This window comes from Antechinus flavipes, chromosome 2 (genome assembly GCF_016432865.1).
Source record: "Antechinus flavipes isolate AdamAnt ecotype Samford, QLD, Australia chromosome 2, AdamAnt_v2, whole genome shotgun sequence".
Taxonomy (NCBI): domain Eukaryota; kingdom Metazoa; phylum Chordata; class Mammalia; order Dasyuromorphia; family Dasyuridae; genus Antechinus; species Antechinus flavipes.
The window spans coordinates 630171294-630184494 of NC_067399.1; the positions used below are offsets into that span (position 1 = coordinate 630171294).

The 13201-nt window shown below is 41.9% G+C and overlaps 1 protein-coding gene across 2 annotated transcripts in view; it reads right to left on the bottom strand.

Moving 5' to 3' along the window:
* The window catches only part of ZMIZ1 (zinc finger MIZ-type containing 1), a 430629-nt gene that overhangs the window by 374167 nt on the left and 43261 nt on the right, over positions 1-13201 (bottom strand). The window lies entirely within an intron of this gene.

A 13201-nucleotide genomic window follows, 5' to 3' on the forward strand; every position in this document is an offset into this window, starting at 1 on the left:
CCTGAGAAAATGCCTGGTAAGTGAAAATTGAGATGTGAGGGATTATCTGTGGCTTTTACTTAACCTGGGCTTTCTCCAGCCCTTTTTATCTTTGTTCCATTGTATGGGGAAATATTAATTAACCAGGAACCAAAAATAAGGAAGTAGAGAAGGCTGGAGCTAGACAGTTGTGGATGGTTGGATATGAAGCAAATGGAATGAGTTCCAATCACCTCCCTTCCGCAGCCAGTTTCCCCTGGGCCTCCCCGGCCCCCAACACCACCTTCCCTCCAGAACATAACATATACTTCTACACTGAGTCCCTAAGAGGTATAAATATTAGCAATATTCAAGGCCAAATGATAGTGGATCAGAAAATGAAAGGGGCCATGGGTATAAGTGCCTCTTTCGGGGGGAGTCTCAAAGTCTAGTTGAGGGGACAAAACTAACCTATACGTCAATTATAGAACAAGAATTCTAAAATTCTAGGCTACCAATCTTTTTTCATTTTTTTTTTTACCACTCATAAAGTCAGATCTCTGAAAACCACATCCTTCCCCCTCTTTGTGTTGTTTTAGCTCTAAGCTTCCCCATCCCATAGAAACTCTCACCCACTTCCCCCACCCCCACCCCAAACCCCACTGTTTGCTGCCGGGCCAGGCCAAATACAAACATGGAATGCAAGACGTTGAGAAGCTGATTCCATCTCTTAATTAGTCCTAGACCCAGTCCCCTCCAAGAAATTATGGGGATGGGAGAAGCAAGGACGAGGTAAATGAACTGTCTTTTCCTGGAGAAGAATATAAATAGGAGAGTTATGCCAAGTGAGTGTCAGACCGGCTCACCCCAGCACTCTATGTGGCTAAAAATAACAGTGTTTACACATCTCCACAGCTATGATTTCTGCCTCCTCCTAAAAAAGAGATTTTTATGCTTAACTATATACTCAATTTGCCCCTCCAAACCTTTTGCTCTGTGTTGGGTGAGAGTCTGATCAAATACAGGTGAGAGAATATAAGCCTCTTCACATGGGCGCTGGAGGAATCCAATCCAAGACACATCTGACACACAGGAAAAATGTCACTCTGATAGTTTTTAAAAATCCAGTCCACCCAGGATAAACAAAAACTCAAAGGAAGGATCTAGTGTTTGTAGTTCATCACAGAAAGAAAAAGAGAAAATAGCTTTAAAATCCCAAAAAGGGAAACTATGGAAAAGGTTTTCTAGGAAGGCGTGAACTGGTATCATGGGAAATAATTTCTGAGGGAGGTACCTTTGGTGAACTCACCCCTCCTCCTCACCCTACCCTCTCCTACCCCCTGTAAGAGGAAGGCCAGCCTCTAAACCACCCTGTAGTTCTGTAATATTCATAACCACCTGGCAGTGCCAGAGTGCCTTTCTCTACCAACAGCCTTAAAGCCTTTTGATGTCTGTGATCTGATAGAGCAGTTCTTTACCTGGAATTGGTGAACTTATCTTTTTTTTTTAAAGCTACTTTGATGATCGTATTTCAATATGATTGGTTTCCTTTGAAATCCCATGTATTTTATGTACTCAAAATCATGATTCTGAGAAAGGCTCACGGGATTCGCCAGGCTACCAAAGGAGTCCAGAAACACACAAAAAAAGGTTAAAAACCTCATCCTGGAAGCCAGGGAAGAAGGGTTATAATTCAATAATCATTTTATTAGGCACTTGCTCTGAATCAGACCCTGGGATATACAAAGACAAACTGAAATACAGTCACTGTCCTCGAGGAGTTTACATTCTACTAGGGGAGTGGGAAAAATGCATAAAGAAACTGAATATCATTTGAGAAAGAAGAACACAAGCAACTAAAGGGTGTTCAGAAAGGTTTCCCACAAGGAGTGACAGCCAAGTTGTGCCTTGAAGAAAATTAGGGATTGTAAGAGTAAAAAGTGAGGAGGAAGGGTATGATGTTGGGCCCAGGTGAAGAGGCTGGAGATCAGAGGGTAAGTTATGGGAACAGCAAAGAAGCCGATCTGGCTCTGAGACAGAATGTGTGAGAGGGGAGAAAGGTGAAATCCGTCTGGGGAGTTCCGGTGGCATCAGATAGGGAAGGCTTTAAATGCCAGCCTGGGGAGTTTATAGGATATAATGTTATCAGGGCTACATATGAAGCCCACAGAGTTTACATGCCTCACGCAAGGTCATGCTGCACAGCCCCGCCAGCTCAAGGTCTCCCTACTGGACCGCAAACCTTTCTGTTAGACTACTAACCTTTAAAGTATTAGGTCTAATGTCGTTGAGACCAACGACAGTCTCTCCTCCCCAGCCTTTGTCACTTTTCCACAGAGTTAGAGGATGGAGGAATGGGAAAGAGACTCCAATGCTGCCTTCAGCATCAGCCAACAGCAGGAGGATACCATCGTTCCCTAGAAGGTTTTTGATCCAAGTTTTCTGAATTGAATCGGGCCCCAGATTGCTTCAGATGAGAAAGGAGGAAAGATCCTGCCTCAGACTGTTCTCTTCACAGACAGGGCCATTAACGAAGGTTAAGTACAACCAAACTTGATGGCCCCTCACTAGAGGGGGTCAGATGGCCCTTAAAGAGTGGACATCAGAGGCAAAAGGCCTCCAAAAGAAGAGGAACATAAATCCTCTCTCTCTCCCTTTCTTAAACACATCTCCATGGCTGTGATTTCTGCCTCCATGCACATGCATTCATCCTCACAATCAAACACCAAACCCTTACAATGGTTTAAAACCCTCATTCCCCACAACTGTGCAAAGACAAGCAATCAACTTAGCCCTGACCAAAATCAAAGAATAGCTCCAAAGGAAACAGTGCACACACTCTCCCTTTTCTATTTCCCTTAAATCTTATCAAAGAAGGAAGAGAATGAATTCTGCAGCCCCCAGGCTTATGCAATTTTATTCCTGGCCAAATTCCAAGGCATATTATTCAAAGGAGGCTTACTGGACCTCTAGAAAAGGAAGCAGTGATCGCAAGGAACCAGCATGGCTTCATTAGGAATAACTTGAATTTCCCACTTTCATACGGTCGTGAGGCTGCAAATAAATGTTTTACTTAATGTCTGGTACATAGTAGGCACTTAATAAATGCTTTTTGATTAAAGGGGGATGCTGTAGATATAGTTCACTTGGATATTCAAAAAATAACTCGTTATCTTTGCAGACAAGATGAAAAGATATGAGATAGTAGTAGGTGGATTTACATTTGAATAGTTAGAGGCAAAAAAAAAAAAAATTGGTCCTTAACAATTTGAAGGGAACAAGAGGTATCTAGTGGAGGACCTAGGGGATCTATCCTTGGCTTGTGTTATAGCTTTTGAATCGGTGTCTAAAATAAAGTGTTAATGATGTTTATCAAATTTATGAAAAATGATGATTCAAAGGTGGAAGGGCTAGCTAATGTTATAGATAGTAGAGTTAGGATCCTAACAGATCCACTGACTTAATAGCAGATAAAAATGGTAATAAGTGTAAATGTGAATGTGGGTGCAAGAAATCAACTTCATGAATTAGGAAGGACATTAAGAACTTGGAAATAACAACTAGATTTCTGCCAGGATGGCAAAAGATTTTAAGAGCATGTTATTTAAACTCTATTGAAGTAAATGAAATGTAAGATGCAGAGGAAACACGACAGCTGTCTTCAGCTCTTTGAGGGGTTGTCAAATGGAAGGAGGGAAAAACTCTTGTCCCCAGAGGGAAAAACTAAAAACAGTGGGTGGAATGAGAAATTAGAAGAAATTGGATTTAATGTAAGGAAGAACATGCTATTAAGTAAAGCTACTCTAAGGTAGTCGGTAAGTTCTTCAAGGGAAGACTGGGTGAGCACTTGTTAGATCTGTTGAAGGATTTGTCTATGAGCTATGAATCAGATTCACTGGCCTCTGAAGCCTCATGGGAATTAGATCAGAGCTCCTTTCTGCATCAAAGAAGAAGACACTGAGGGTCAAGATGGCTGGAAAGACAAAAGGAAAGGCTATTATTGATATCATGTTGAATTAGGGACAGAGAAAAGGGGCGCTCAAATAATATGGAATCATGGGAAAATCACTAACAAGATCCAATCTCCAAAATACCAGGTTCAAGACCCAACCATGCTAGGGATTTCCTGGCAAATCTCTTAACCTGTTTGTGCCTCGGTGTCTTTTCCTATAAAATAAAGATAAGCAGCCCTATCCTCTCACAAAACTCTTTTAAGAATCAAATAATGGATTAAAAATGTTCAGAAAAATATTAAGCACCATACAAATACAGTTAGTAAATATTACCATGGATAGATGGAAATATTTGGAGAGAACAAAGATATTCACATTTATAACACCTTAAGGGTTTACAAAGAGTTCCTCCCAACAGTCCTGAGAATTCCCAAGGAGTGCATGAGTTATTATTTTCATTGTACAGATAAGGAAACTGAGGCATGTCCTTCATAATAACCTTGCTTTTCTCAGTTTCCCCATCTGTAAAATGAGCTGGAGAAGAAAATGACAAGCTACTTCACTATCTTTGCCAAGAAAACCCCAGATGGGGTCAAAAAAGAGTCAGACGACTGAAAATTACTGAATGAATGCCCACACTATACCAAGCACCCCACTAGGTTCTGAGATCCAAAGACAAATGGAAGTCTCTGCTTTGTCTGCTTTTGGCTGCTCCAGGGTCGGGGGAATTAAAAGGGATGGTGTTGGATATTTGCCCTATCAGTGTGAACGAGGGGAGGCGAGGATGGAGGAGTGGAGGAAGGGCTCTGGCCTGAGAAATTCTGGGCTGGATTTCCTCTCCTCGCAGCTGTGGCTCCGGGGCCTGCCTTCTTCCTGCCAGGAGCACCTGGAGCCAGACACCTGCCTCTCTGGAGCCAGTCATACAGAGCGGCGCTCCTGGGCTGGACTTTAACACTTGTCCCTTGAGTGGAGGAGGGAGGGAAGAAGGGTACCAGTCACCACGTTGGCAGCCCCGCCCGCTGGGGCTTGCTCGGACCCAGACGCCGGAGCCCAGGGAGACACCTGTCCTTTCTCTCCTTCTTCACAATTATCTGTGAACCATCACTCCACAGGGAATGGTTTGGACCATTTCTGTTAAAGTTACATCGGAAAATGAAGAGAGCTGTCAAATGCACTGGCATATTAGTTTGTCACCCGGAACAGACAAAACTGGGGGAGCAGATTAGACAATGCTACATAATTTCATAATTTTTTAGTCCATTCAGACACCTCCTGAAGTCTCCACTGCCGGCTACCCATCAGTTACCTCTGCCGGCTCAGAGTTAAATAAACACGCCCTGAAAGACCAGTGGGTTCCTGGCCTGCCTCAGCCTCCTTGCCAGCCAGTGAGTCATAGGTGATTGCACACACCACAGGGATCTGATCCCGGCAGCATTGCAGAGACCAAGCCCACCTCAACAATGACTGTTCTCTCCTAAGGACAGGATTCTCTGGAGAGCAGAGGCGTTGCTCCTGACATACAGGAATATTACCCATCATTGGGCAAAGCCCCTTTACCTTAATTCTGCTTGATTTACATATTCATTGAATATTGGATCTGAAAAGGATTTTAGAAGCTGTGTGATCTTGGCCAAGTCCCTTAACCTCATTGAGTCTCCATTTCCTGAGTTTTGAAATTAAGGGACTGGACTCAATTTCTTGCCTCTCAAGTCCCTTCTACCTCTAAACCTATGGTTCTATAACCAAAAGGTATTTGACAGATGAAGAAACTGAGGTCCAGGGATTAAAGAGACTTGACCAAGATCACATAGCTCAAAAGCTCAAATCTCTGCATTTCCAAAGCTGATGCATTTTCTATGATAACATGAAGAGCAGACTACTGAAAATCTTAGCCCAACAAGGCGGTCTCACCTTCTGCCCAGGGATCCTGGGCATCCTCACAACATAGATGGTAAATATCAATTCAGGAATTTTCATCTAATTTTTAATTGGTAAATCATATATTGTATACAAAAATGTACAAATATGTCTATATATGTATGCATATGTAAACATATACATATGTGTATATGTATGTGTGTATTTGTGTGTATATATATATATATAAACTTGAATTTAAAAAGCAAGAGCCTGATGGAAAAGCAGTATGGATATGTGATAGATGCCATGATGGACCCTGAAATTGGGCCCAAATCCTACTTATAACTACCTCTTAGTGTGTGACCGTGGGCAAGCCATTCAATTTCTATCCTCAGTTTCCTTATCTGTAAAAAGGGTTCTCTCTGGCAGTGGCAGCTCCCACCTCAAGTAAGAATGCATAAAAAGTATACTGCAAGGTTTAAAATGATATTATTTAAATATGTATATATGTTTTATATGCATATTTATATTTTATGTATTATATGTGTGTGTATGTGTGTGAGAGAGAGACAATTGCCTATCATTATTCTTAATATATCATATGTTATATATAGGAATCCTATATTATATATTAATAATAATAATTCAGAGTAAACTTCAAAAAAACTCACTAGCATTCCACCAGTGGGGGTATGAACAGGAAAAGCTAGTTGGTAGGGACACACTAGGTATATTCACATGACTACCTAGTGGTCTCTGGCCTGAGAACCCAGGAGGTAAGAGCTTGGTCTTCCCTCTGCAAAGACAGGACAATAAAGCTGGCATCCCAGTTCGCCTCCTCGAGGACAAGGACAAAGGACTCCTCCCCATCCCTGCCTCCCGACCTTCTGATCCCAGGGCCCGGGAGCAGAGAACGGGAGACAAGACCTCTCCAGGGGCTCTCCGTCTCAGCTCGGCCCGGCCTGAAACTCAGCAACTCTGGAGAGGGCATGCCCGGGTGTGCAAACTCCAGCCCGGCTTGGCGAGCCGCCACCACCACTATAATAAGCAAACAGTTCCAGGAGTTGCCACCACCATGGCAGACCTCCCGCTTTTGTTTATGGAGAGAGTTATTTGTCAGGCAGCCTCTGGGGAGGGCTGAGGCAGGAGTCAATGACAAAGTGGCCGGAGCTCTCAGGGTCACCTGGAAGGGTACAGACCCACATAAGCGACTCCCTCCCCCCTCTCTCCTCCTGCCCTCTCCAGTGGAATCAATCTCCAGGAGCACTCAGGCCAGAGCCCGCATCTCAGGGAGCAAATTGCGTCTGTTGGCTCTGCCTTAGAGTCCCTGGCTCCAGCCGTGCTGCTCATAGCAGCGGCTAACAAGCTTCTGACTGTGCAACTTCATTTGCAAGATATAGAATGAGCTGCTTTATCAGAAAGAACAGCCCCAGACTCCAGGGAACTGAACACATACTTCCAGCCAAGGCCCAGACCTTGGATGACCCTCAACCCCAACCAAAGTTTCCCATTGCCATAATACCTTGGGGTTTATTGACAGTACAGTAAAAAGAACTAAATAATCAACAAGCATCTACTAAGTTTCAGACACTAGACTAAGCACGGGACACAAGAACTAGAAAGAGGCAGAACCTGCCTTCAAATAGCTTACATTTTATAGGTCATTGTTGTTGTTTGTCCTTAGTTCTTAAAGAGGGCCAAGACCATAAGGTGATACCATGATTTGCAGGTAAATTGAATTTGTGCAAGGTCACCAGCCTCACTTTTCCCTTCAGAGCCATCTGAGTACAGTGGCCAGATACAGGTTGGGAGGACTGGAGAAGGCCCTGGATAGAGTGGGAGACTTGGGCCTTTTTAAGCTAAGGTCTTAGTTTGACAGAGGCAACACCCATTCGGTGATTAAGGCTAGGTAAGAAATGAGACAGAGAATGGCCTTTTTTACCTAATCAAAAAAAAAAAATCAATCTGGGAGGGAAAGATTTGCTCAGTTTCTGGCAAAAACAGAAACAACTGCTCTTTACATTTACTCTGAGTTATCCAGGGTCCAAGTAAGGCTTGGTCTGGGATCTATTGTTGGCCAATCAATGAAAGCCAGAGTGATTTGGGTTTGAGGCATGGTACCTAAGAAAGAAATCTAGCTTATGAACCCCAAGATATATTGTGAGGTTTCAGTGATCAAAATTTACATTACTTTAGGCAGAATACTCACAAGATATGATATACTATGTAGATATACAGAAAGTAAAGAATAAAGAAAAAAGGAAAGAGAGAAAGGAAGATAGGAAAGAGAAAAAGGGAGGAAAGAAGGAAGGAAGGAAGGAAGGAAGGAAGGAAAGAAGGAAGGAAGGAAGGAAGGAAGGAAGGAAGGAAGGAAGGAAGGATGGAAGGAAGGAAGGAAGGAAGGAGGGAGGGAGGAAGGGAGGAAGGAAGGAAGGAAAGAAGGAGAAAGGGAGGGAGGGAGGGAAGGAAGAAAGGAGAAAGGGAGAGGGAAGGAAGGAGGGAGAGAAAGAGGAAGGAAGGGTGAGAGAAAGGAGGGAAGAGAAGGAAGGAAGGGAGAGAAGGAGGGAAGGAGGGAAGGAAGGAAGGAGAGGAAGATATGGATGTATAGAGGGAAAAGTAGAAGGAAGAAGGGAGGCCTGGAGGGAGGGAGAGAATGAGAGGAGAAGAAAGGGAGGAAGGGAAAGAGCCTCAATTTTCTCACCTGTAAAAATGCTACTTGGAGTCATATCCCCTTCAAGCCTTCTAAGTCAAAATCCAAAGGAATGTAAGCTCCTTGAAAGCAGGAACTTTTAAAATTTTCTCTAGCACAGTGCCTGGAGGAGATCTGTAAGAAATGCTTGTTGACCAAATGGTCTAATTCAATCTCCACATTTCACAGTTGAAAAAACTAAACCACAGAGAAAGAAAAAAAAAAAAAAAAACTTTCCAAGGTAATTGCAAAACTAGAACTAGAATCCAAGATTTCTGACCGCCAGACCAGTTGACTTCCTACTTCCTGCTTTGTAACAATTGATGCTTTGCTGATTCTCAGAGAGGGGGCATTAAATTAACACGGGAGACTTTGCAGATAAAATGGAGCTGGGTTGGATCTAGGAAGGCCTGATCCTCCTCGATAGATATTTTATTATTGGGGGGAGGAACGGGACTGGGAGGGGGGTGACAAGGAGGAACAGTTAGCATTTCAGCAACCCACAGAGATTTGCCGTGAAGACCACATATGGAGTGAGCACAAAAGATAGAAGTGACAGAAATTGATAAAAACTTCATCACACGGCTGACACCCCATATATCAAAGCCCTAAATCTCATTCTCTGCTTGCCTCCAATTTCTATCAAAGCCTGCCAGCTGCACATTTATTGAGAAGTTTGTGATCTGACAGGCACTGTATTACCAACATTAATGATGCATCAGTCTCGAGGATTACTGGGGAAACAGTCCAATTGATTTTATTATTATACCGAGTTCTGCACATTTCATTTTTTTGGGGCAGCGCCTACCCACCGTTCATAGCAATAACTAAAAATAAATAATAAAAAAGTAAGCAAAACAAGCAAACAAACAAATGTTGACCTGCGAGAAAGCCAAGACCATCAACACCCAGGCAGACCTCTTCCTCCCGGTGCCTCCAGGCAGGAGGAGAGTCACTGAAACACTCCGGCAAACTACTCATCCACAACCCTTTCACTGTTTATCTATTGTGAAGTGATAAACAGCTTTCATTCATTTAGCAAAGAGGCAGACAAGATTCCATTGGCTCAAAGGCCGGGGGAGGAAAAGAGCTGATGACATCATCTGTTCTCTGGCCCTTGGAAGGCAGAAGGAAAGCTGACCTTTCAGGAAACTCAAGGCAGCCCCATATCTACACCCAGTTTCAACAGGAAGAAAAGCAATCATGCTCACACATTTAGCATTAGAGTCTTTAACTTGACAAGTTAAAGACTTGTGGCCTTATCACTTGCAATCAGCAATCTCATTTCCCAGCTCAGGACAGGGGGCCATCGAAGACCACTACTGTGGAGAAGGAGAGGCTAGAGCAGGGGTCTTTTCTCTCCCATATCAGACTAAAGAGCAGCTAGACCTAAACTCAGGAGGACCTGAGTTCAAATCCAAGCTCAGATAGTTATTAGCTGGGTGACCAGCTTCTTCATCTGTTTGATAAAAGGGAACAATAACAGGACCTACTTTATGGGAATGTTGCAAAAATCAAATGCGATATGTGCAAGGTGTTTCATAAGTCTTAAGCACTATATAAATGTTAGTTGTAATTATTTTTTATTATTATTATTTTGGGGGGTCTTCATCGGTGAAATGAAGGGATAAGTCTAATAATCCCCAAGATTCCTTTCAGTTCTAAATGGCTAATCCTATGATCCTATGAAGCATTTCAATTCTGAAACTATAGAACAAACCAAATGATTTCTCCGTCAAGCTAATTTATTGGATACTGCTATATGTCTAGCCTTCTGCTAGATGCCATGCGGGACACAAGAGAAAAATACACTTTCTTCTTACCCTTGAGGACCTAATGGTTTGTGGGAGGACAGGACACGTGAAAATATGACTAGCAAATGCCAACCCTGACTGATGATCAGACCTATGTCAGAGCTAGGGGAAAAAAAAACAACCACAATCCAGAACTGAAATACCACCATCCATGACGGGAAAAATACACACGACAAAATCCAATAAAGAGGAGGTGACAAGTGAGTGTCAAACCACAAGATAGAAAGAGCAGCAAACATGGAAAGGTTAAGAGGATGGGAGCCATTTCCTAGGCAGAGACAAGGGGCGACTTGGCTACTGTCTTTCAGCACAGGAGGTGCTGCTTTGAAGGAGGGACAGGCATCCTCTATGTCAGCAGGGGAGCAAATAAGAGAAAGATGAGACAGAACCAGAGATCAGAATCATATCTAATGAAAAACTCCCCAAGACAGAGTGAGAGTGTATCTAACACTACAATGGAAAACAGAGAGGGTCAGTGAGTCTCTGTCTCTGATGATGAGATTTCTAATTATCACAGAGGAGTCAGATATAAAACTCACTTGGATGGAGGGCAAGAATTCTATCAGGTGACTCTATCAAGTCCCTTCCCTGTAGATGTACAAATGAAGTAATCGAGCTCACTTTTAGGAAATACTCCCACTTCTGAACTCTCTCTCCTATCACCTCTCGATCTAAATAACGGATTAAAAACATCACATTATTAGTCCACTGGGAAGTGAGCTATCCAACAAATTGGTATTTTCGAATTAAACTCTTACTAAGTGGTCTTACTAAGTAGGTATGCGCTAAACATTGTGAAGAATTGAAAGAGAAGACATGATCTCTCCTTTAAACCTCTGGAGTTTATAGAATCTAATACAGGAAACAAAATCTAGGTGTATAAAATTAAAGCATGTGTGCAGATAAGAAAAGATACATTTTATACAAAGTAAATACATGATGTCCCCAAAGTCTTACTACAGTTTAAAGCTCTTTAAAGACTTTTGGGTTGTTCTGTACAAACCAGGAAAGGAAAGCTCTAGTAAGTATCAATCAATAATAAACATTTATTAAACACCTACACTGTGCTAAGTATGAGGGAGATCAGAAAAGCTGAACTACAGAACGATAGAAGAGCTAGGGATTCTAAGAAAGATGAGATATCCTGCAAAGGGAACTGCAAGTAAACCAATTTAGCTAGGACATAGAGTACATTCAGAGGAACAATGTAAAATCAGTTAGGAAAAAGAAGCTAACAACAAAGAAAGTTTGTGGCTAATCATAGAAGTAATAGGGACCCATCTGAGTTCCTAAAGCAGGGAAATGACATGGTCAAGTCTGCATTTTTTATAATATCAATTTGGCAGGTCTATGGATGCCATATTAGAAAGAGAAGAACTGAGTGTGGAAGAAATTAGGATGCTATTGTAACAATCCAGACAAGAGGAAATGAGGGCCTGAATCAAAAAAGTGAGCAGTGTGACTGAAGGGAAGGCAACAGATTTGAGAGATACTGTAAAGATGAAATCAGGGCAAATAATGCCAAGAACCAGCTGTATAGACAGAAATTTGAAGCAAGGAGCAAACCTAGTGGGCAGGGGAGACTCTATTACTCACATTTTTGAAATTTCCAATAGTTTTGAATGAATTGTTCCTAAAGATTGTAAACAGAAGGGTCAAATGAGCAAAAACTGAGCTACTGACCTTGAATCAGTCTAATCTTTCGCCAGAGTATGCTGGGAAAATGAGGCAAGAGGGATTTCTCTATCCAGGATATGATTTCATCTTTCAGGGATAGAATGGGTTCATTCTAAATTACATCACAAATCAATCTTCCTATACAGAGAATAAAAAGGAAGAAAGCAAAAAAGTAAAAAGGAAAAAAGGAATTATATTACTAAGTGTCTACTGGAATAAATAGAGGAAGACAGGAGGGGAAGTAGATATGCCCTTTCCTATTACAGATGGCTCTGAGTCAAGAAAATACTTGTTAATTCCACTATCACGCTCAAATGTTGACCTAGCTTCTTCCTCCCATCCAAATTCTACCTTCAAATTTTGTCCTTTCTTCAAGGTCAAGCTACAGATCTACTCTCTTTCCAGAAGCCTCTCTAGTTCTAGAACAACCGATTTAGAGGAGACTGTCCAATTCTCTCAGCATAGCCATGAGAAAACTGAGATCAGGAGTTTCGTCAATTATCCTAAGTCATACATACAGTAAGTAGAAGATGCAGGATTTGAATCCAGGTCCTATTTCATTCCCCAAACCACAGCTTTTTTACTACAGTATTACTCTGGAGTCAAGACACTTAGGAGCTCGTGTAGGTTCTGCTACTGGCTAGTAATGTGATCTTGGACAAAAGCATAATCTTAATCAAGGAAGGAGATTGGACAAAATGATCTCAGCCCATCTCAGCTCTCAAATTCTATGACTAGGATTCAAAATCATAAGATACTTTAAAGATGTTTAACAGACACCTTAGACAAAGTATCCATTAAGCAATATAGACAATGCCGCTCTTTTCTCTGGGGTGCTTACCAAGGAGTCATATAGTAAATGCATTAAAGAAAGAATGATAAGACATAAGGAAGAAGCTCCAATGAGCAAAAGGAATACATGACTAAGTTCTGGCATGATAGAATGAAATAAATATGGCACCTGCCATCAAGAGACATCCAAGCTCCATCCATCATCAACAGCTATGTGACTGTGGCTGGGTCACAATCTTTTAGTGTCATCTGTGAAAGAGGGATGATGAAATTTGCTCTAACCACAGTTCACAGAATTATTATAGAGACAAAAGAGATAATAAATATGAAGCACAAAAATGCAAAATGTCACATAACTGTGAGCTTTCATAATCAATATTACTAAAATTATCCAACGAGCATTTATTAAGCACCCACTATGTGCCAGATACTGTTTAAGGTAATGAGGAAACAAAAAA